Source organism: Schistocerca piceifrons, chromosome 11, assembly GCF_021461385.2.
Source record: "Schistocerca piceifrons isolate TAMUIC-IGC-003096 chromosome 11, iqSchPice1.1, whole genome shotgun sequence".
NCBI classification, from domain to species: domain Eukaryota; kingdom Metazoa; phylum Arthropoda; class Insecta; order Orthoptera; family Acrididae; genus Schistocerca; species Schistocerca piceifrons.
In genome coordinates, this window is record NC_060148.1 from 105625052 (window position 1) to 105650704 (window position 25653).

Below are 25653 nucleotides of genomic sequence, written 5' to 3' on the forward strand. Positions count from 1 at the left end.
AAAGTAAAGTGGATGGCAAAATTTCTGAAGTTGAGAATAACTGCCAACAATCCACTAGAACTGTAGAAAGTGAATTAACAGATGCCTTGAAAAAAGTTGCTATTGGAAACAGAGAAAGGGCAGATGTGATAAAAGAAAGAGTGCAGAAACTAGGTCAAAATAACGGCGGTAGAGTGTGTGTGTGTTAAGATCACAAACTGTTAGGCAGTAAAATCAGTTCTGAATATGCCAAATGTATGACTGAAGTAAAAAGTGTGTCCGACTGAATGGGCGTGACAGAAGAAAATGTTCTTCAGCTAACTAACCAGGTAGAAGAGGTTGAAAATAAGTCTGGTGAGCACAGCAGTAGATTATGCCAAGTTGAAACTAACCTCAGATACGGAACTAACAGTAGTGGGTGTAGTTTTGTAGCAGCATCATCTGAAATATCATATGTCGCTAACAGGCAGTTTTCACGTTTTGATTCAACAGAAAATGTACATCCAAAAGAATTTTGGAATGACTTCGAAGGAGTTCTACCTAGTTTGTGGTCAGACAAAAAATAGGGTTCATTACCTCTCAATTCTAGGAAGAGGCTAGAATTTGGGGGGTTATCGCTACTAAACAGTACGATACTCTAGATAAATTTAAAGAGGCGTTTTTAAAGAATATTGGGGCAAGCAAAAACAAATGGAGTTGCTAAATAGCTTCTGGGCTAGAGAAACGTTTAATCCCAGGAAGGAAAGCTTAAGAAAGTTTGCGTTAAAGTGGACGACAAACTTTTCATATTTAACCCGAGACAGAAGAAATTGTTATGGGCCTGGAAGGTAAACTGCCCATGAACTGACGAAACAAAATTATTGCAGCTGCTAGGGATGACGTTTATAAATTCATTGCTATTTGGAGAGACTTGACAAGTTGTTCCACGAGGAGGGGCATGCAAATCGTAACATCAGACCACCAAATAATGCAGAACCGCGGCAGAATGCAAACGTTAACAGAATTGGTGTGTACCCCGGAAACAGCAGGAGGTGGCGCTACCCAACAAATGATAGGCGAAATAATGGGGAGCAGGTGCTCAATTATCGGCCGTATTCTCCGGTGCGAGAGGATGATGATGCGCCAAGGTGACAGCAAATGGTGGTAAACTTAAGAAATGGTACAGAGTCCGTTAAACTAAATGCCGTCTGTGAAAGGGCTAGCGTTTACAAGATGGGAAGTAGTAATTTGAACCCGCTAGCAAAACCCTTTGTACGTGTTAGAACTAAACAGGCTGGGACTGTGAGTGAGGAGCAGAAGAAGGTAGTAACAACAGACGAAACGAGCTATATACACACATCTGTACATTTAACAGAGGTCTAGGAGATTTTTTGGACAGGCATAAAATAAGCACTGTATTGCAGACGAAACGGGTGATGAATTAGCGGAGAACGTCCTTAGCAACCAAGTTGAAGTCTAGTCATGTTCTGGGGAAGGAATAAGTACAGAAGCTGCAGAATTACAAGAGATTGGTGATGTCAGTATAGAAGAAATACTATTGTCTATAAATGACGACATTTGTGAGGCTATAAGGGAGAGGCAGGAAAATGGTAACCAAAATGGCGGTCAGCCAACTAATCGTGAAAACGAGAGAGAGAGAGAGAGAGAGAGAGAGAGATTTGGGGGGGGAGGAGAAAACGGAAAATGGCGAAACGCCGGAAAAATTTTTTGAGCTGTCATTAGTGGACAGAATAAATAGTATGGGGGAGAAAAGTGATGTGGGTAATTCTGCAAAAATTTGTGTATTTTCTGGAAACAGGGACGATTTCGATAGAAGAGAGGTTGTGAACGATTTTTTGGAGCAGGGTTATGACACCAGCAATGAAGGGAAGGTGTTGAGTCAGCCAGTAATCAGTTTGCAAGTGTGTAACGAAGAAGTGCAGTGCTTGGCAGATAGTGGCAGTGCTGTGGGTAAAAATTTGTTAGGATCGTTGCCAAATAGAAATGAAGTTGTAATAATGCCAGTACCGAGGCTGCAGATAATTGTAGCTACAGGAAAAGTTAAAAAACCTGTTAAACAGGAAGTTCTGTTGCGATTAAAAATAAATGGTGTACTCCATGACTTCCTTATAATCGCTGATCTATGTATAAAAATGCCAATTGGCGTAGATTTCTTTAACCAGTACAAAGGGAGATTAAGTTTTAATGAAAATGTATTTTTTGAAAGTAATAGAAAATGACTTAACATTTAAACTAGTTGCCCATCCAGCGGAAATAGTAATCTTATTTCCTTAAAAATGTGAAGGCACGTTTTCACAAACTCACTTTGGACTAAAACAAGGAAAAAAAAACAAATGTGCAGGACTGGTGGTGTTTACGCTGACCCACCCCTCACCCCCCTCCCCACCCCACACACACATAGCGTTAAATGAATGTTGCTTTCGTTCTGTAGAATTTTACTCCTTGTTTTCCACATGGCTAATTTGCGTAACAGAAAAAAAATGATACGCGTAGAAAATTCTTTCTACATCTACATCCATACTCCGCAAGCCACCTGACGGTGTGTGGCAGAGGGTACCCTGAATACCTCTATCGGTTCTCCCTTCTATTCCAGTCTCGTCTTGTTCGTGGAAAGAAGGATTGTCGGTATGCTTCTGTGTGGGCTCTAATCTCTCTGATTTTATCCTCACGGTCTCTTCGCGAGATATACGTAGGATGAGCAATATACTGGTGGACTCCTCGGTGAAGGTATGTTCTCGAAACTTTAACAAAAGCCCGTACCGAGCTACTGAGCGTCTCTCCTGCAGTCTTCCACTGTAGTTTATCATCTCCGTAACACTTTCGTGATTATTAAATGATCCTGTAACGAAGCGCGCTGCTCTCCGTTGGATCTTCTCTATCTCTTCTATCAACCCTATCTGGTACAGATCCCACACCGCTGACCAGTATTCGAGCAGTGGGCGAACAAGCGTACTGTAACCTACTTCCTCTGTTTTCGGATTGCATTTCCTTAGGATTCTTCCAATGAATCTCAGTCTGGCATTTGCTTTACCGACGATCAACTTTATGTGATCATTCCATTTTAAATCACTCCTAATGCGTACTCCCGGATAATTTATGGAATTAACTGCTTCCGGTTGCTGACCTGGTATTTTGTAGCTAAATGATACGGGATCTATCTTTCTATGTATTCGCAGCACATTACACTTGTCTACATTGAGATTCAATTGCCATTCCCTGCACCATGCGTGAATTCGCTGCAGATCTTCCCGCATTTCAGTACAATTTTCCATTGTTACAACCTCTCGATACACCACAGCATCATCTGCAAAAAGCCTCAGTGAACTTCCCAGGTCATTTATGTATACTGTGAACAGCAACGGTCCCATGCATGGCTGTCTTCACTTAGCCGCTGCAGCTTGGAAAGGCGGGTGACCTTGAATGAGGTTCGCCTGGCTGCCACCAGGGCACGAGGGATCGCGCTCTAGTTCTAACAGAGCGCGATCCGCTGAGAAAGCTTATTTCCGGCGCCGCCATTGCATTTATCAGCGCGCTTACTTCCTGCCGCACCCATCTTATCAGTAGTTACGTCACTACATATGAGGCAGCTGCACGTTATTCGACTCGAGGCAGCTGCACAGTACAGACAGCCATGCCGTACCGCAGGAGAAGATATGCAAGAAGATCAAGACTGCCTCTTTACCAGAGTGTGGATACATTTAATCTTACACCAAAGAAAACAGCACAACAGCAACTACTGGAAGGGCCTGTTGTCTTTGTAGGGTGCAAGATCAATTTTTCATGTACTACTACAGAAGTAGTTGCTGGTAATTCTTGATTTACTGTAGCAATAATTAGAAGAGGTGATTTTTTTTTTTTTTTTGTGGTTTTAGGGCGCACAACTTCAATGGTCATTAGCGCCCTGACTACTCTAAGAATGCACCGCGAGGCACAAGTTGACAACAACAACTAAAAGGGAAAACACGATAAAAGACAGACTGACAGGCATAGGATTAAAAAACAGCATCATCAAATGTCCTTAGAGAGGTTTGTCAAATTGATAAAACGAAGAACACGAGCAGCTGCTCGTGGGTCATCCGCTAAAATGGCATCGAAAGTATTTGGCAGGTTAAGATCGAGGCGCAGTGTGTTAAGATCTGGACAGGACATTAAAACGTGTCGAACCGTCAGCAAGTGCCCACATGGGCAGAACGGCGCCGACGCAGCCGTCAGCAGATGGCGATGGCTGAACCGGCAGTGTCCAATTCTTAACCCGGCCAAAACTACCTCCTCCCGCCGAGAAGGGCGTGAGGAGGACGTCCAAGCCACGGGAAGAGGTTTTAAGGCCCGAAGCTTGTTGTCTGTAAGGGCAGCCCAATCGGCATGCCACAGCGATAAAATGCGCTGACAAATGACCCTGCTAAAATCGGACGAAGGGACACAACAAGAAGCTGTCCGAGGCTGGAGGACCGCAGCCTTGGCTGCGGCATCTGCAGCTTCGTTCCCAGGGATACCGACATGGCCAGGAACCCACATAAAGCTAACCGGAGAACCGACGTCCACCAGCTGCTGAAGAGAGCGTTGGATCCGGTGTACGAAAGGGTGAACCGGATACGGATCACTGAGGCTCTGGATGGCGCTCAGGGAGTCGGAGCAGATGACATAAGCAGAATGTCGGTGGCGGCAGATGTAAAGAACAGCCTGGTAGAGGGCAAAGAGCTCAGCTGTGAAGACCGAACAATGGCCATGGAGCCGGTATTTGAAACTTCTTGCCCCGACAATAAAGGAACACCCGACCTCGTCATTGGTCTTAGAGCCATCTGTATAAATGAAAGTCATGTTGATGAACTTCGAACGAAGTTCCAAAACACGGGAGTGGTAGACCGAACCGGGGGTAACCTCTTTTGGGAGCGAGCTGAGGTCAAGGTGAACGCGGACCTGAGCCTGGAGCCAAGGTGGCGTGTGGCTCTCGCCCACTCGAAAGGTTGCAGGGAGTGAAAAATTAAGGTGTTGAAGGAGGCGACGAAAGCGAACTCCAGGGGGTAGCAGGGCAGAGACATACAACCCGTATTGACGGTCGAGAGAGTCGTCAAAAAAGGAACGATAAGACGGATGGTCGGGCATTGACAGTAGCCGACAGGCATACCGACAAAGCAGTATATCGCGCCGGTAGGTGAGTGGCAATTCGCCAGCGTCAGCATGAAGACTCTCTACGGGACTAGTATAAAATGCTCCGATCGCAAGTCGTAAGCCCCGATGTTGTATGGAGTTGAGGCGGCGTAAGATGGATGGCCGTGCAGAGGAGTATACGAAGCTCCCATAATCCAGCTTGGAGCGGACGATCGACCGATATAGACGAAGTAGGACGGTTCGATCCGCTCCCCACGACATACCACTGAGAACACGGAGGACATTTAAAGAACGGGTACAACGGGCGGCCAAATATGACACATGTGGAGACCAGCTAAGTTTCCTGTCAAATGTAAGGCCTAAAAATTTGGTTGTCTCCACGATTGGGATAGCAACGGGACCGAGTCGTAAGGACGGTGGGAGAAACTCTTTGTAGCGCCAGAAGTTAATACAGACCGTCTTCTCGGCAGAAAAACGGAAGCCATTGGCGACACTCCAGGAGTAAAGACGGTCAAGAGAACGCTGAAGACAGCGCTCCAGGACACGTGTACACTGCGCGCTGCAATAGATGGTAAAATCGTCCACGAAAAGGGAGCCTGATACATCAGCTGGGAGGCAATCCATTATTGGATTGATCGCGATGGCGAAGGGAGCGACGCTCAAAACTGAGCCCTGTGGCACCCCATTCTCCTGGCGAAAGGTGTCGGACAGGACAGAACCCACACGTACCCTGAACCGTCGATCCATTAAAAAGGAACGAATAAAAAGAGGGAGGCGACCGCGAAGGCCCCATGTATGCATGGTGCGGAGAATGCCCGCCCTCCAACAGGTGTCGTAAGCCTTCTCCAAATCAAAAAACACAGCCGCGGTCGGGCGCTTCCGCAAGAAGTTATTCATAATGAAGGTCGACAAGGTAACCAGATGGTCAACAGCAGAGCGGCGCCTACGATATCCACATTGTACATTGATAAGTAGGCGTCGAGACTCGAGCAGCCACACCAATCGAGAGTTAACCATTCGCTCCATCACTTTACAGACACAGCTGGTAAGCGAGATAGGTCGATAGCTGGAAGGCAAGTGCTTGTCCTTCCCCGGCTTAGGAATCGGGACAACAATAGACTCGCGCGGGAACATGTCCCTCAATCCAGATGCGATTGTATGTACGAAGAAGAAAACTTTTACCCGCAGGAGAAAGGTTCTTCAGCATCTGAATACGAATAGAATCTGGCCCTGGAGCGGAGGACCGTGATCGGCCAAGTGCGTTTTCGAGTTCCCGCATGGTGAATGGGGCATTATAACTTTCACAATTCGAGGAGCGGAAGTTAGGTGGCCTAGCCTCCTCTGCCTGTTTGCGGGGGAGGAAGGCAGGGTGGTAATGAGCGGAGCTCGAAACCTCTGCGAAAAAGCGGCCGAAGGCATTGGAGACAGCCTCAGGGGCCACAAGGACGTCATTCGCGACCTTCAAGCCAGAAACTGGTGAGTGGACCTTAGTGCCAGATAGCCGGCGCAGGCTACCCCAGACAACAGAAGAAGGAGTAAAACTGTTGAAGGTGCTTGTGAAAGCAGCCCAGCTGGCTTTCTTGCTTTCTTTGATAATACGACGACACTGCGCACGTAATCGTTTATAATTGATACAATTCGCCACTGTAGGGTGGCGTTTAAAGGTGCGTAAAGCACGTCGACGAGCACGTAAAGCATCTCTACATGCTGCGGTCCACCAGGGGACCGGTACGCGACGTGGAGAAGGAGGGTGAGGGATGGAATATTCAGCAGCAGCGAGAATGACTTCCGTGAGGTGTGCGACCTGACGATCGCAGCTTGTGAAGGTTTGATCCTGAAAGGTCGCCCTGGAAGAGAAGAGCCCCCAGTCTGCCTTGGAGATGGTCCAACTAGAGGAGCACGGAGAGGGGGTATGCTGCAGGAGATGGATAACACACGGGAAGTGGTCGCTCGAATATGTATCAGAAAGTGCATACCACTCAAACCGGCGTGCAAGTTGGGGAGTACATATAGAGAGGTCTAAATGGGAATAGGTGTGAGATGTGTCCGAAAGAAAAGTAGGGGCGCCAGTATTTAGGCAGACAAGATTGAGCTGGTTGAAAAGGTCTGCTAACAAGGAACCCCTCGGGCAGGATGCTGGAGAGCCCCAAAGGGGATGGTGGGCATTGAAGTCTCCAGTTAACAAAAATGGTGCAGGTAGCTGAGCAATAAGTTGCATCATGTCTGCCCTGGTAACGGCAGATGACGATGGATTGTAAACGGTACAAAAGGAAAACGTAAAAGTGGGGAGAGTAATGCGGATGGCAACTGCCTGCAGGCCGGTGTGCAACGTGATGGGATCGTAGTAAATATCATCCCAGACCAGCAACATAACCCGTCCATGAGCTGGGATACCTACCACAGGGGGTAGGTCAAAACGCACAGAGGTGTAGTGTGCCAAGGCAATTTGATCGCATGGGCGTAGCTTCGTTTCCTGGAGGGCTACGACGAGCGGACGGTGCAAGCGGAGCAGCAACTTCAAGTCCTCTCGGTTGGAGCGAATGCTGCGAATATTCCAGTGAATAAGTGCCATCGTAAGAAAAGGAAGATGATAGAAGGGGTCACCATGAAGGCCGCTTAGGGCCTGCCTTCGAGCGAGCACTGCCGCCGCTATCAGTAGGCGGACAGTCATCGTCCATTGGGTCTATAGGTTCATCGGCCATCTCGGGAGGATGGCCGGGAGGGGGAGCTTCCTCCGCCGGTGAACGGCCAGATGGACGGCTTCCAGCGGTGCGGCCAGGCGAAACGGATGACGGCCTGGGGCGGCAACCGCTGGGTGGCGCAGGAGAAGAAATGCGCCGTGGCGGAGAAGGAGAACTGTGCTTCCTATGAGCCTTTTTGGAAGGACGTTTGGTGGAAGTACCGGTCGAAGGCTGGGAGGTCGAGGTACGTAGGAAGTCTGCACGGGATGGTTCCTTCTTGAAGGCCCGTGCATCTGACTTCTGGGTCTTCGTCTTAGCAGAAGCTGATGAAGGGGCTGGTGTCTGTGGGGTGATGGGAGGAAGAGGAGACGTCGACCGCGCGATCTTAGCACTGGCCGAACGGACGACCGTGGTGCTGAAGGTCAGATCGCATGTCTGGGTTGCTACCTCCCTGGTAGTCCGAGGAGAGGCGAGGACAGTACTGTATTTCCCCGCTGGGAGCAGCGTGGGCTTCCTACTAGCCAATAGCTTGCGAGCAGCCGAGGTGGACACTTTCTCTTTGACCCGAATTTCTTGGATACAGCGTTCTTCCTTATAGACAGGACAGTCGCGGGAGGATGCGGCATGGTCACCCTGACAGTTCACACAACGAGGAGACGGAGGTGGACAGTCACCCTCATGGGCATCCCTAACACAAGTGACACATTTAGCCACATTGGAACAAGACTCTCGAATGTGATTGAAACGATGACACTGGTAGCAGCGCGTAGGTGTCGGGTCATAGGGGCGAACAGAAATAACCTCGTAGCCCGCCTTGATGCGCGATGGCAGCTTAACACTGTCGAAGGTCAAGAAAAGTGTCCGGGTCGGTACAAGGTCATTGTTGACCTTTTTCATGACCCTATGGACAGCCGTCACGCCCTGCTCAGCGAGGAAAGATTGAAGCTCCTCGTCAATCAATCCGTCGAGGGAGCTAGTATAGACTACACCTCGAGACGAATTCAAAGTTCGGTGGGCCTCCACCCGGACAGGGAACGTGTACAGGAGTGTGGCCCGAAGCAGTTTTTGTGCCTGAAAGGCACTCTCAGTTTCTAGTAATAAGGTACCGTTACGCAACCTGGTACAAGATTTGACAGATCTGGTTATGGCATCTACGCCCTTCTGGATAACGAAAGGGTTGACAGAGGAAAAATCCTTTCCGTCCTCAGATTGAGAAACGACGAGGAACTGTGGGGCAGGCGGTAGTACTTTTGTCACTGGTGGCTGGTCACGTTTCCGTTTTTGGGCAGAAATCGAGAGAGATGGAGTAGAATCCATTGCGGAGGAATCCCCCATGATTGCCAGCGTCTCCGATGGCGCGCTCCTTCCTTGTGGGGACCCTCTCAGAGGGCATTCCCTCCTTAGGTGAATGTTTACACCTCAGGTCACACCTCCCGAGAAACAGACGGAGGGACCAATCGGCATGGTCAGAAGGTATCAGCTCAGGCAATCACCCCTCCCCGGGCCTGGCCTTTACCAGGGGGTACGCACGTGCCTTACATGTCTACCCAGGGCGGGGACTTACGCATTACGCCGTCACCGGCTACGCGTTAGAACGCGTGGGTCGGCCTTCAGGCACGCACAGGGAGGAAGGAAGAAGAGGAAAAAGAAGAGAGAGAGGGAGAAAGAGGACAGACTGTCGCAAACGCCGAGGCGGAGACCAGAGAAAGCAAGGAGAAGAAGGCAATGAGAAGGCAAGGAGAAGAAGGCAATGAGAAGGCAAGGAGAAGAAGGCAATGAGAAGGCAAGGAGAAGAAGGCAATGAGAAGGCAAGGAGAAGAAGGCAATGAGAAGGCAAGGAGAAGAAGGCTATGAGAAGGCAAGGAGAAGTCAAGGGAAAGAGTAAGGAAAACAGTGAGGTGGAGAAGAGCAAAGAAATGAACCAACAAAAGGAAGGAAGAAACGAGAAGTGAAAAACCAAAAAGACCACAATCATAGGTCGTGGAACCGTCCGTCTCCGGACGCAGGCGCTAACTACCCCCGTGAGGGGGATGGACTCCTTTTAGTCGCCTCTTACGACAGGCAGGAATACCTCGGGCCTATTCTAATCCCCGGACCCGCAGGGGGGAGGCAAGTGCTTGTCCTTCCCCGGCTTAGGAATCGGGACAACAATAGACTCGCGCCAGCATGCGGGAATATGTCCCTCAATCCAGATGCGATTGTATGTACGAAGAAGAAAACTTTTACCCGCAGGAGAAAGGTTCTTCAGCATCTGAATATGAATAGAATCAGGCCCTGGAGCGGAGGACCGTGATCGGCCAAGTGCGTTTTCGAGTTCCTGCATGGTAAATGGGGCATTATAACTTTCACAATTCGAGGAGCGGAAGTTAGGTGGCCTAACCTCCTCTGCCTGTTTGCGGGGGAGGAAGGCAGGGTGGTAATGAGCGGAGCTCGAAACCTCTGCGAAAAAGCGGCCGAAGGCATTGGAGACAGCCTCAGGGGCCACAAGGACGTCATTCGCGACCTTCAAGCCAGAAACTGGTGAGTGGACCTTAGTGCCAGATAGCCGGCGCAGGCTACCCCAGACAACAGAAGAAGGAGTAAAACTGTTGAAGGTGCTTGTGAAAGCAGCCCAGCTGGCTTTCTTGCTTTCTATGATAATACGACGACACTGAGCACGTAATCGTTTATAATTGATACAATTCGCCACTGTAGGGTGGCGTTTAAATGTGCGTAAAGCACGTCGACGAGCACGTAAAGCGTCTCTACATGCTGCGGTCCACCAGGGGACCGGTATGCGACGTGGAGAAGAAGTAGGGTGAGGGATGGAATATTCAGCAGCAGCGAGAATGACTTCCGTGAGGTGTGCGACCTGACGATCGCAGCTTGTGAAGGTTTGATCCTGAAAGGTCGCCCTGGAAGAGAAGAGCCCCCAGTCTGCCTTGGAGATGGTCCAACTAGAGGAGCACGGAGAGGGGGTATGCTGCAGGAGATGGATAACACACGGGAAGTGGTCGCTCGAATATGTATCAGAAAGTGCATACCACTCAAACCGGCGTGCAAGTTGGGGAGTACATATAGAGAGGTCTAAATGGGAATAGGTGTGAGATGTGTCCGAAAGAAAAGTAGGGGCGCCAGTATTGAGGCAGACAAGATTGAGCTGGTTGAAAAGGTCTGCTAACAAGGAGCCCCTCGGGCAGGATGCTGGAGAGCCCCAAAGGGGATGGTGGGCACTGAAGTCTCCAGTTAACAAAAATGGTGCAGGTAGCTGAGCAATAAGTTGCGTCATGTCCGCCCTGGTAACGGCAGCTGACGATGGAGTGTAAACGGTGCAAATGGAAAACGTAAAAGTGGGGAGAGTAATGCGGATGGCAACTGCCTGCAGGCCGGTGTGCAACGTGATGGGATCGTAGTAAATATCATCCCGGACCAGCAACATAACCCCTCCATGAGCTGGGATACCTACCACAGGGGGTAGGTCAAAACGCACAGAGGTGTAGTGTGCCAAGGCAATTTGATCGCATGGGCGTAGCTTCGTTTCCTGGAGGGCTACGACGAGTGGACGGTGCAAGCGGAGCAGCAACTTCAAGTCCTCTCGGTTGGAGCGAATGCTGCGAATATTCCAGTGAATAAGTGCCATCGTAAGAAAAGGAAGATGAAAGAAGGGGTCACCTCGAAGGTAGAGGAGGTGATTCTGCGCTTGGAGGACTGGAGAGTGTCAGATCACTCGTTCTTCAACATCAGTTTATAACTTTGTACTCCAGCTCGTGTGACTTCCTTCATAGAGCCAAAGTCATGCTATTTGAGGTGTTTGTTTATGTTCGACGCTGCCTTTTTTTCTACGCTTGTACAATTAAAGCTTCAATCTAGGATTGTGGTTACACCAAGACAAGCTGCATATGTATCTGAAACGCTGGAAGGTTTGCAAGGGAGTCAACTGACGGACTGTGAGTACTTTCATCATTTTGGTCTTACGTTTCTACTGTTCTGTAGTGTGAGTCATTCTACAGTCCAGACCTATTGTGGGAATGTGTGTAAGGTTTCCGACCAACAGAGAAAATAGAATGTTTATGAACCCCAAAAAAGGCACGCCATAAGATTATGTAAACGCAAACAACAACGTAACACACGAATCAGCTGAATTTTTTCAACGAACCCCGCGGCAGAATAGAAGGACTCACCCATGAGAAACTCTTCAGTTTCGATTGGAAAGCGCTTGGGTTACTGCTAAGATGTTTGAATTCTTGTGGTAGCTTATTTAAAATAGGCGCAGCAGTACCGTGCACTAGAGGCAAGGGAGTGCGATCCTGTAAAATTACTGATTCTTCCTACAGGAAACATTACGAGCTTTCCACAAATAACTTACTGTAACAGAAAACGAGTACTTCTGAACATTTTCATTTATGACATCGGTAGCACCTGTCATCACAGTGGGTAACGCAAAGTTGTTCAATGCGCTAACAGTTTCGCAAACCGTCGACTTTTACACGCATGTTCGGCACAAACTGTTCTCCTGGTTTTCTGACGACCGACTTTCTCTCTCGTGGTATTAATCGTGTTTCGACGTCTGAGCTCCTGGTTCGGTTCTCGCCTAATTGGTTAGTGACTGCAGTCCAGAAACGACTGCCGCTTCGATCGCGTGGTCTGTACGGCCGGCAGAAACCTTTTTGTTCTAACTTAATCAGATTTTTACGTTTTGCACAAACTGCAACACCGTTACAGGTTTTCACGCTAATTAAGGCCGTATAAGCATGGTCTCTTCCGAATGTAGTTTTGACCAAAATGCGATTCCGGTAGCCGGTAGCTGGAGTCCAGAGTTTTTCTTTATCGTGCCTTCTGCGTTGCTCTGCAGATATTTCCGTACCAAGTTCCATACCGTGACAAATATTTCTTTATACCTAACCCAGAAGTGAAACAGCAACTTTCATAAATGCAGCTTTGAAACTTTTTAATGCAACGAAATATTTTCTTAAAAATTTTCATCCCCTATTCCACTCCCTTAGGGGCTGAATTTCCAGAAACACTCAAACACGTATTTTTTTTATTTTCTGACTGAGAAAGCAAACACTAGTTTCTGTAGTTCTAGCTCCAAAATTACCTTAATAGAGACATTTCTCAAAAATCGTTCATCCCAATTTCACCCCATTAGGGTTATTAATTAATAATCGTACAGTAATTTTTGCTCACGAATTGACCTGGCGACCGTTCTCGAGTTATTTTTCATCTAAGCTTATGGCTGATGCCGTTTATTTATTCCATACTTTTATCTTTCGTTACTGTGTAAAACCAGTCGCACAGTAACAATTCGTTTACAAGTGTATCTGGATTTTTTCGTATTTTCATTATTCCTCGGAACATACGCGTTCCCAAAGTAACTGGGAAAATTAGGCGCACGCCTCATGTAAACATCCTAATTAAACGGAAGTCCAGCTCCGTTGTAACTTGCGTAGTTACAGTTTAGCGCAAGTCGCACCTCGACACATGTTCAGTCATTCTGCGTGTATTTCGGGTGACCTAACACAATTATACAACCGCTGTGAAGAACCGTAACCGAGCTATGTGTGGCATCTGGAGCAGAGAACAAGTTTTTCGAGCATTTCTCAAGAGAACTTTCAGGGATTAACGATCTCTAAAACGTCGCTGCACTGCTGTTACGGTTTTCCGGTAGTGTCAGACGGCGTGCATCGCGTCAGCCCAGAGGGAGCGGCAGGGCGGCCGGCTGTGCCGGGGGCGGAGTGTGTGCGCATGCGCAGCGCCGGTCAGCTGGCTCGCCAAAAGGAGTCGGGCATCACGTACCGCTCACGGATCGGGTCGGATTTATTTCAGCCACAGACGACACGAAAAGAAGTTTCATCGACATGGACTTTTAGTAACTTCCAATTTGGGTAGAAAATTCGACGTTGGCTACATAGATTTTATTTCTCATTTTATTATTTGTTATTATGCAGGAAAGCTCCCGAACCAGATACGCATGTTGGGTGCGACATTACACAAGTAAAGGCAGCAGAATGGGCGTTCTGCTCCTACTTGTCTGCGTTACTTGATCCACTGTTTTTTTTTTTTTACATCATCTTCACTCCCCTCCCCCCCTCCCACACACACACAGACAAAATGTGACACTGTAGTTCATCTCATATCTGCTACACGTTGTCAATATTTCGAAATTCTGCCGTCCGTTACCGCTTTAACACACAGCATGTGACACAGCGTGTCCTACAGAGACTGGCATTCACGATTTGTGGCAGCAGTTTCCACAGTCCATGGTCTCGTGGTTAGCGTCCCAAGTTCGATTCCCGTCCGAGTCGGTGTTTTCCCTCTCTACGGGTCTCGGTGCTTGTTCAGCCACCAACATTGCCGGTCGGTTTCACCGCCGCGCAAACCGACAAATTCGACTGAAACAGGAGGTCTTTCTCCTACCGGCCGAGCAACCCCAAACGGGATCATCTCCCGGTCAGTTCACTTCATTTTTAGGGTTCCAGGCTAGGCGCAAATTGAGACGCATATAGCGCGTGTGGCGCGACGCAGCGCAGCGCGCGTTTTCCTAACTTCAGGGTCAAATGGGGCCGCGCAAACTGCGACGCGACGCGACTGGGACGCGACTGGGACGCGACGCGCGCCTGTGCCAGGTCGCGCGGCGTTGTGGTTGCGGCACATTTTCTGGCGACGCGCGTCACGCGAGCACCGCGGGAGGAGGTGGGGGGGGGGGGGGGGGGAGGAGGAAGGCAGACCTGCCGTGTGCTCACCCCGGCATGGTGCGTATGGGCAGTGGAAGTATTGCCCGTCCGAAAAATACAGCCTTACGGTAAACCGAATTTTATTAACACTGAGTAGTGTTTCGTCTTTCGCCGTTCAAGCGCTCCATCTAATTACGTTACTACATAATAGTTTTCAGTTGCAAATATCTCTACAGTTCTTTTGGTTTGTTTCTTCTTTTGTCAAGAACAATGAACAGTTCAGTAACTGGTGAGCCCTTAGCCAATGGCATTATTATCTTCTGCCTCCGCCATGTTTTCAGATCGTAAGAAGGGATAGACGATTCATCCTGAGGGTTGTGAATAAGGAAGTAAGGAATAATTATAAAATCACGTGATTTAGAAAGGAGGCAGGAAATTAAAATAAGGGTATCTACTCGCTGCCTGTAATGCTGACGTATCTCTATGATCTGCCGCAATAAGTCGAAAAGGCGTTATTTCCACAGGTATGACCTCTTTCTGCTTCTGATAAAATGTCGAAGATATTAAGTACGTGGGTTTCACTATCGTTACTTGGATATAGATCTCATAAGAGACATTATAGTATCTACCTGTGGGCATCACATTTCCACTGCAAGCTAGAAACACTCGAAAAGCAGTCAGAAGTAACAATGTTTCAATTGGCTCGCCAAGATGAGAAACAGCATTTCAATTGTTGCATGCACATTAGCAGCATTAATAAACTAATTATACAAATGAAAAAAATTGTATTATTACGAAAGTAGGAATATCCTAAAAGAGTGTGGTGCTTAGATATATTTAGTTTCTTGAAATGTACTGCTGACAAAGGGAGATCTACTTTCATGACAATGTTCTTGTAACTCCAGCTCACAAGGCACACATGGCCAGCTTCTGCATTCCTGTCGCGCGTATTATCCTCCGCTATTGACACTCCACTGACCAGTGTGTTGTGCGACAGATCAATTCTTTCCTTTCCTCAGTAACAACTATTTCATTCGCGATCACACAGTTTGGCCAGAGCAGTAGGTGAGTAACCAGCATCCGGCAGGTGCGTGTTATTCCGCCTGAAGGAACGGTCGTCATTATTTTACTACTGCTCAGACAAGAGAAGGAATAAAATCCTTTGGTAAGTTTCCATTCCAGTCGCTCAGTGTTAGACACTATGGGTTACGGGGATTCGACCAAAACTCCAACAGAATTGGCAATTAATTTTTGTGTGAGTTGTTAACATTTTCTCATTCGAAGAAGCGTCACCATTTATGAGTAACGGCCACATTTCTCTTGTTGACAATTTTAATTGTACTTTCTCAAAACACAGCGTAATTTGCGCAAACTCATCTCACAGCAGCTACTGCGGCAGAATCCTGAAAGAGTGCCTCAGAAAACAACTAACTGGCAATCACAGAGGTCAATAGCTTGCGAAAACCTCAGTGTCGGTTTGTAGTAACATAAAAGAAGAAATTTCATTTTTACTTTCATACTAGGAAAATAAAGTGAGACAGGGTTGTAGCCTATCCCCGATGTTATTCAATCTGTATATTGAGCAAGCAATAAAGGAAACAAAAGAAAAGTTCGGAGTAGGTATTAAAATCCATGGAGAAGAAATAAAAACTTTGAGGTTCGCCGATGACATTGTAATTCTGTCAGAGACGGCAAAGGACTTGGAAGAGCAGTTGAACGGAATGAACAGTGTCTTGAAAGGAGGATATAAGATGAACATCAACAAAAGCAAAACGAGAATAATGGAATGTAGTCGAATTAAGTTGGGTGATGCTGAGGGAATTAGATTAGGAAAAGAGACACTTAAAGTAGTAAAGGAGTTTTGCTATTTGGGGAGCAAAATAACGTATGATGGCCACACACCGTAAGGTGGCTCGCGGAGTATAGGTGTAGATGTATAGATGTAGATATAAAATGTAGACTGGCAATGGCAAGGAAAGCGTTTCTGAAGAAGAGAAATTTCTTAACATCGAGTATAGATTTAAGTGTCAGGAAGTCGTTTCTGAAAGTATTTGTATGGAGTGTAGCCATGTATGGGAGTGAAACATGGACGATAAATAGTTTGGATAAGAAGAGAATAGAAGCTTTCGAAATGTGGTGCTACAGAAGAATGCTGAAGATTAGATGGGTAGATCACATGACTAATGAGGAGGTACTGAATAGGATTGGGGAGAACAGGAGTTTGTGGTACAACTTGATTAGAAGAAGGGACCGGTTGGTAGGACATGTTCTGAGACATCGAGGGATCACCAATTTAGTATTGGAGGGCAGCGTGGAGGGTAAAAATCGTAGAGGGAGACCGAGAGATGAATACTCTAAGCAGATTCAGAAGGATGTAGGCTGCAGTAGGTACTGGGAGATGAAGAAGCTTGCACAGGATAGAGTCGCATGGAGAGCTGCATCAAACCCGTCTCAGGACTGAAGACCACAACAACAACAACAACAACTAGGAAAATCTTGTTTCGCTAGCTGTCGATAACTCAAGAAATTAGTACCAATGGAGTCAAGTACTGATATATCGCCAAAGATAAAGTTCCCTGTGTTTACGAATTAGCAAAATACTCTCCTTGTGTGCTATCATTCGTCAATCTTTCGTTTCGATGTCTCGAGCGGTTTAGGAGATACGAGAGATGTTGCGAGTATTTCATTCTCGCGGGCGTGAGATCGGAAGTGAGCGCGCTACGTAGGATCCGTTTTCTGGAGATTGGAGGCAGATAGATACCTCCTCCCAAGTCTAAACAAAAATTCAACATGTTGGCTAAATTTCAAACGCAACAACATACGGTGTAACCAAACGCAAAATCATAGCGACCTTATTTTTCATTGCAGGCTTTTCGAATTTTGCGTACCGTCTTACTATAATGTGTATACCGCAATAAGTATGACCATTAGCGACATGATGGGCACTTGGCCACGAAGCTGCCATATAACGCTACAAGCAAGTAAAAAATGAAATATTTTTACTGAGTAGTTTCTGTAAAATCGTTTGAGAAAGATTACAGTGTGCGCGCGCCTCGTTTCTGTCAGCGGAGAGCGCCTTCAGCCGGCGCGTGCAAAACACGTGCACGCGTCTCGACATGCGTTGGTCACGCGCGCCACGCGTGATTCGTGCGCGTCGCGCTGTAGCGTCGTGTCGCGCCTCAGTCCGCACCTAGGCTTTAAGACGGCCCTTCCTCAGCAACGGGTGGGCTGTGTGTATCGCCTTACACGCGCATGACCTTGAGCGGGACTTAGCCGCTGAGCGAGGCTGCCCGGAGCTCGGGGCCCTAGTATTACTAGGCCCCGAGCGGGCTATAATCAAGTTGCTTCCGGTTGCACAATGCTGAGTCACGCTCGCTTACTGAATGGGTGCGCTAGTGGGGGCAGGAAGTGCACATCCTGTCCTGAGGCAGCAGCATGCTCAGTCGACTCGAGGCAGCCGCACGGAGCACACAGCCATGCCGTACCGTCGTAGAAGATATGCAAGAAGGAGCAGAATGCCAGTGTACAAGAGTGTCGCGGACTCAGTGGCGGCAGGAACGCACTGCGGAAGCGTGGAGCAGGAAAGAGGACGCTGACCGCCAATCGACGAACCACATTCACCACAAAACCGTACAATCTGTGTTGTCAAAGTACGCCAGCATGTGAACAATTATATTATTTATACGATCTGAAGGAAACTGTTGTTCCACCCGTAAACCGTAAATTTTAAGTGGTCCCAGTGTTTCCTGTTACGAATGTACCGGTATACTCTCATCTGCATAATTGTTAATTCGTTACATCGCCCCGCCCCTTATGCGTAGCAATCAAATCTAAACATGAAGTACTAAAAACTAATATTGCGATGCATAATGTAGCAGGAATGAGTTACCACCTGCATCTTCAAACCTAAGGCCACTTTACGGTGTGTGGTGGAGGGTATTTCGTGCACCGAGGCCATTCTACTCTGCACCTCGCTGGCTTCCCGCCCACCCCCGCCGACTATCACCCGCCGCGTGACGTCACCTCCCGCCGCTGCCGACCCTGAACTGGCGACACGCACTTATCTGCACCCACCGCGCGGACGCCCGCTTCCTGCCGACAAACCGCAGTGCCGCAGTGCAAGCGTGTCTCCTCGACGCTTTCAGGCCTGCAGCGAAATGAGAAAATTCGAGAAACTGCAGCCTACACACGGGCTTACCGACGAAGACGCCAGCCACGTACCACTCGCGAGCGGCACAGCCAAGGCGGATGGGAGCAGTCAGTGGTACCCTCTGCCACACACTGCCACGCGGCTTGCCGGCACGTACATACAGACTTAGGTGTTGGACTTGCAAGTTTGCTGAAAGTCCTACAGCGGCATGAGGTACAGTGCAGAGGTCTCACAAGTCACAACCAGTATAAACCCCACCCCACGCCACGCCCGATTCTGTCAAGACTACAACTCGCACTTATACTACACGTGTAATCGATTACTTTACAAATGCGCCACTGTCTCGAATATTTGACGTTATGCATGGAAGCGAGAGAAACTTTTGAGAAGGTTTGAGATAATGTTCAAACTTTGTTGCAAGTTGCCAAGTGCTGTCATTCCCAGACAATGGATGAACGTATCGTGGGTTATTTGGGCTCCACGACATGCGATGGCAATCTCCGTATCTGTATCGTTCAGCGAAATACTTGTCTCGCTGTAAGAGGGCTTTAAACACAAATTTGTACCTCTTACCGAGCAGTTTACGACATAACTTTTAAATTCGCCCGATAACAGCGTGAAATACTGAGAATAAAATTTTTGTTGTCTCCAGAAGTCGTTTGAGGCGCCTTAGTTAACGCCATAGGTTCACCTACGTGATATCTGTAAGAGGCTTGTACAGACGACGTGGGCCATTTCTAGTTTGATGTAGGCTTGTTCATAGAAACGAATTTTATTTAGTCAAGACGGAGTCCGAAGTATCCAAGACGGAGTCCGAAGTATCCTACTTACTTCACCAGAGTACTTTCAGTCACAGTTTCACTTCTAAACATCGAATAAAATTTCCAGAGTGAAATTTTCGCTCTGCAGCGGAGTGTGCACTGATATTGAACTTCTTGGAAGATTAAAACTGGGTGCGCGACCGAGGCTCGAACTCCCGACCTTTGCCTTTCGCGAGCAAGTGCTCTACCACTTTTTTTTTTTTTTTTTTGCATTTTGTTCGTTGTTGATCGTTGTGTACGTCACTACGTCACATGAAATTCGGTCAGGTTCGTTTGTTTATCCTTGGACTCACTTTTTTTATTACACAGGCCAAACACCTCTCTGACCGAACATGCTGAGCCACCGTGCCGGCTTACCTGAGCTACCGAAGCACAAGTTGGCCCGTGCATCACAACCTCAGTTCCAGAAAACTGTGAAACTGCTGAAGTGAATGCGAGTGCTGTGTTTCATCGCCAGAAGCATGTCGGCATGGCGCCACGACTTCTGACTAGCAACGCCCTTGCACAAAACCACTTCCGACGTCCGATTACATTGCTGGTGAGTTAACGTGTGATTGCTTTGCGGGTGAGAGTGTAATATCTGACGTTAAGCTTGTAAGCGAGAAGTTAAGGGAGGGTTTGAAATTATTCTTAACGTGCGTTCGAAGTCGCCGAGTGTCCTAATTCTAAAATACTGGGTGAATACAGCCTGGCTAATTTGCTCTCCTTTTTAAGAAAAAGCCAGTTTTTCGCGCGCCTAAATGTTTGAAACGTCATATATCCTGACGTGTGTCTCGTATGGCGATATAATTTTGCAGATACTTTCTATTAGGTGTGCGGGCACCGTTGCGAATAGTCTGTTCTATTAAGCCGAACGAAGTGGCCGAGCGGTTCTAGGCGCTACAGTCTGGAACCGCGAGACCGCTACGGTCGCAGGTTCGAATCCTGCCTCGGGCATGGATGTGAGTGATGTCCTTAGGTTAGTTAGGTTTAAGTAGTTATAAGCTCTAGGGGACTGATGACCTCAGAAGTTAAGTCCCATAGTGCTCAGAGCCATTTGAACCATTTTTTTTGTTCTTGTAGATTAATAAATGAAAACGTCACGTCTGATGGCGAAGTTGACAGCTACGTCACATGTGTGTGTGTGTGTGTGTGTGTGTGTGTGTGGAGGGGGGTGGTGAGGAATTAGCAAAAAAGTATCTCAAGTGTTTGAAGTGACGTCTGGAGTTTATTGCAAGTCCTAACTGCTCTCTGACTGAATAACGTCCGCGTATTACAGCACTGTGAGTTACACTACGTCGAGACACGCCAAGTTCCCAACTGATACATTTCTTAGTGTGTAAAACCCTACTGTCAGATTATACCTCTGAATGAGTACATTACGAGAGCATTTTAGATGTTCAAATTCGGCCAAATTAAGAGATATATTAAAAAATAAATTTTTGTTAGCCCTGCAAGCCGCTACATAGGCAACCTGTAATCGGTCTCCGATTCCAGGCTGGCGGTCCTGTGTTACAGGCAACCACGGCTGCTGGAATCAGTGGCGGAAGACGCCGTGTCGCACTAAAACTCACGTAGTCCCAAGTACTGAATTTAATGGTTTTCACAAACTTCCGTCCTACGAACATAATCAAGAACGCGAGGTTTTCATATTAAATACCTTCGGTACGAGAATCCTGGCGAAACAATAGTCGACTGACTGTGGTGTTATTTTCCATTCGTTCCACGTTCCACTCGCTCAAGTTTTCACCGATTAAAAGACTGGAGCAAGGCGATAAAGTAGCGAACAATAAATTACTGAACACTCAAAGCGGTAATTTACCACACTAGACAGGAGCAACCTTGACGTTGCTCTGTTGTGAGTCACTCGACAAATCACACAAAAGCATGCAGAAGATGCGCAGCTTCCAGAATTTCCTGTAGACGCCAGATGCCTGCCTCACCTTTCTGCGGTATTCCCACGGAGACACGGGTACACGAGATGTGGGTGGGCTGGACTGCATCGCACGCCCCCTGTCGCCTCGGCCGCTCCCTCACAACTGGGCCGCACAGACAGACAGCCGCGGCGCGCGGCTGCCCCCACCCAGCGATGACGTCACGGGGCGGCATTGCCAGCTCGGCCCGCGGCAGGCGAGGGAACGGCTGCGGCAGGGCGGCCGAGGCGTCTACGTCGGTGTCGGCACCGCCGGACCTGCCTGCCTGCTTCCCCGCCACAGTTCGTTTATCTCGTTCCGCGCCGTACAGCTACGTGGGGCTCCAAAAACCGGAGGTCGTAAACTTACTTGCCAATACCATTACTCGGTAGGCGCCTGAAGACTACAGAATCAGCTCTGGAAATCCTCTTCTAGTTGCCGGTTTTCCAATTCGACAATCTGTTCTCGCTCCCATGCAAACGCAACGGGTCCTCAAATGTTCTTGGGCTGTCAGGTTTCGTCTTATTTTTAAATATTTTCCTGTAACTTGGATAGAGTGGCTTTTTGTACAGTGAAGCGTGTAAGTATAAATGTTGAATTAACTACACTCCTGGAAATTGAAATAAGAACACCGTGAATTCATTGTCCCAGGAAGGGGAAACTTTATTGACACATTCCTGGGGTCAGATACATCACATGATCACACTGACAGAACCACAGGCACATAGACACAGGCAACAGAGCATGCACAATGTCGGCACTAGTACAGTGTATATCCACCTTTCGCAGCAATGCAGGCTGCTATTCTCCCATGGAGACGATCGTAGAGATGCTGGATGTAGTCCTGTGGAACGGCTTGCCATGCCATTTCCACCTGGCGCCTCAGTTGGACCAGCGTTCGTGCTGGACGTGCAGACCGCGTGAGACGACGCTTCATCCAGACCCAAACATGCTCAATGGGGGACAGATCCGGAGATCTTGCTGGCCAGGGTAGTTGACTTACACCTTCTAGAGCACGTTGGGTGGCACGGGATACATGGGGACGTGCATTGTCCTGTTGGAACAGCAAGTTCCCTTGCCGGTCTAGGAATGGTAGAACGATGGGTTCGATGACGGTTTGGATGTACCGTGCACTATTCAGTGTCCCCTCGACGATCACCAGTGGTGTACGGCCAGTGTAGGAGATCGCTCCCCACACCATGATGCCGGGTGTTGGCCCTGTGTGCCTCGGTCGTATGCAGTCCTGATTGTGGCGCTCACCTGCACGGCGCCAAACACGCATACGACCATCATTGGCACCAAGGCAGAAGCAACTCTCATCGCTGAAGACGACACGTCTCCATTCGTCCCTCCATTCACGCCTGTCGCGACACCACTGGAGGCGGACTGCACGATGTTGGGGCGTGAGCGGAAGACGGCCTAACGGTGTGCGGGACCGTAGCCCAGCTTCATGGAGACGGTTGCGAATGGTCCTCGCCGATACCCCAGGAGCAACAGTGTCCCTAATTTGCTGGGAAGTGGCGGTGCGATCCCCTACGGCACTGCGTAGGATCCTACGGTCTTGGCGTGCATCCGTGCGTCGCTGCAGTCCGGTCCCAGGTCGACGGGCACGTGCACCTTCCGCCGACCACTGGCGACAACATCGATGTACTGCGGAGACCTCACGCCCCACGTGTTGAGCAATTCGGCGGTACGTCCACCCGGCCTCCCGCATGCCCACTATACGCCCTCGCTCAAAGTCCGTCAACTGCACATACGGTTCACGTCCACGCTGTCGCGGCATGCTACCAGTGTTAAAGACTGCGATGGAGCTCCGTATGCCACGGCAAACTGGCTGACACTGACGGCGGCGGTGCACAAATGCTGCGCAGCTAGCGCCATTCGACGGCCAACACCGCGGTTCCTGGTGTGTCCGCTGTGCCGTGCGTGTGATCATTGCTTGTACAGCCCTCTCGCAGTGTCCGGAGCAAGTATGGTGGGTCTGACACACCGGTGTCAATGTGTTCTTTTTTCCATTTCCAGGAGTGTATTTCCAACTCGTCTGATTAAACAGAAATTGCCATTGTCCAGACTAAACCAGATACTGTAAGAGCTCTTTTCCAGGCGCCATATTTAACTGGGCAGCAAATGCGCTTCAGACCTTAACATGTGAACACGACAGCAAAAAACAGTTTTCGAAATTCGGTTTGCGTCTTTCGGAAGATGTGTCGCACGTAAACATTTGACGGGGGCCATTTTAAGTCGCGCAAACACCGGGGGCCGGGCTAGGGCGACGAGACGTCCCGTTCTTGAAGAGGCTGTCCACTTTGCCGTTCTGTGTCCCGTTGCCCAGCAGAGTATCCAACGGGATGCCAAATGCCCACGTGCCCTTACCGCTAGGATTTCACCCGGAACAAGTCCCGCCCATTCACCCCCCTCTACGCCCATCCATAGTGTAAGGCCCTCCCCTCCTAAACAGCCGCCACTTCCACAAACTGGAAGCTACATCAAAGTTGTTATCGTCACAGTTCAACACATCTTAGACTGTGATGAAATTCAGTAATCATAAGAAATTTAAGTTTTTCTGGATAGTAATATAATATGAATGTACATTATTAAAGAAATAAAAATATTTATTGAGAATGGAAAGCATCGGCAGCAATAGAAAACAAAAAATAACGTGATGTTATTTAAAGAGAATAAGGACAAATTTTCATTAACTAATTCACTTATTATAATACGTTTATTTGAGGGAAACAGCAGAGTAAACGTACAACTCGAAACGTACAACTCGAAAACAATGATCTTGAATCTGTTATGTCGGTACTAAAGCCACGGATGCAGTCGAATAACTAAAATCAAAGTTATATAGAAATAAGTCGAAGTCGTTTTGTTTATGTAGGCCCTCATAGGAGCTGACGATAATTAAAGAATATAAGAATGCCATAAAGTAGAAATGCCTAATGAATGCAGTAAGACATTTGCTTATATGACATGTTTCGTTAGTATTTGCATGGGTGATGGGTAAATTCTTCCAATGCCATACCTACGCCTTATAAACGAGGTTATAAAGAATTGTGACTGTTTCTCTGTGATTAGTGTCCTATTGCTGTTGCAAACGTCTCAGGAAAATAATCTGTCGTTATTCTTTGTCCTGTCTGTTTTTAACTAAAACATTTATTAATTTTGTAAATGTCATTGAAACCATTTTTTAAAAATAATAATGATGATGTTCATGTTTGTCGCAGAGCAGTTATGGAGGAAATAAATGCTGCAGTGTTTCACGGCTGTAAAACGTCCTTCATGCTGTGCTAGTTCTTCTTCCGTCCCTAAAACTTTTCAGCAAAACTATTCAGTGAATAAAACGCAAAAACAGCTTCGATCGATCTAGCAAGAACAACGTAATTTTGATGCCCTTTGGAAGTATAGTGAACATTGGTGCTTGTTTCACATATACTGTCTGAGTTCTGAAACTCAAGTGTCAAGTATACTGTGGTTCCTCTTTCTCCAAGCAAATTATTCTTTGAGGGGAAGTTTATCCTGTTTTAGCTTTGGGTTTGTTTCTTCATAGGCTATTCATCTGACTACTGAGTTTTCGTATTTAAGGAATTCAGTGCTAAATTGTTTTCTCCTATGTTTGCTGTGGCAGTACCTGGCACAGCTGAGGCCAATTGTGCACGTTTTTTGTAACGTGTCTTTTAACTATCTGGCAAAACTTAAGACCTAGCAAGATATTAATTTAACATTCACTCGAAGTGCAGCCGAGCGCGGTAAACCACGTGCGTGAACTGAAACGATGCCCAGGAGCCGAACAAAGACCGGGAAAAGCGGGGGTGGGTGGTCGGGACTTGTTCCGGGTGAAATCCTGGCGCTTAACGATTCCTCAAATGCCCAGTTTCTTCGTATTATTTTTTGTTTCATCTTGTGCTTTTATTTGTTTTTACGTCAATTTTGCATCACAGGCATGATTCTTAGCATTTTCACGAGTCTTGCTTTGTCTTGAACTCAAAGATGGAATAAAGAAGCTGTATTTTGGTCACGGGATGAAGAGAGGTGTAATCACAGGATTTTCCGTCATCGTGCTCGGTGAAAGTGACTTACGCGTTTGCGTCGCGACTCTTGTCGTTCACTTGCTATTGCAAAAATGATGGACGGTCGTAACAAGTTGTCGTCAAAGAACGTTACAGGGCTATCAACGTTCAACTTCATTTCGAGTTACGATTCAGCTATTCACTGGTAGATGACATAAATTCCCAGTAGATGCAACCGACACGATGTCTTCGGACTGTTACAGAGATGAATGAGAAGCACGCGGCAGTTTCAACACTCGATTCGTCAAACCTGATTTAGTGCGCTCCATTGTCTGTTGTCTGATCTTTGTGAAGCTAA

General features: G+C 47.8%; 1 protein-coding gene across 1 annotated transcript in view; it reads right to left on the reverse strand.

Annotated features, from left to right (window-relative positions):
- Positions 1-21398, reverse strand: part of LOC124719758 (ankyrin repeat domain-containing protein 65-like) — a 78724-nt gene extending 57326 nt beyond the window's left edge. Inside the window, exon 1 of the mRNA XM_047244957.1 lies at positions 21316-21398. The gene's annotated coding sequence lies outside the window, so the exon portion shown is untranslated. The remainder of the gene's footprint in view (positions 1-21315) is intronic.
- Between the last annotated feature and the right edge of the window lie 4255 nt (positions 21399-25653).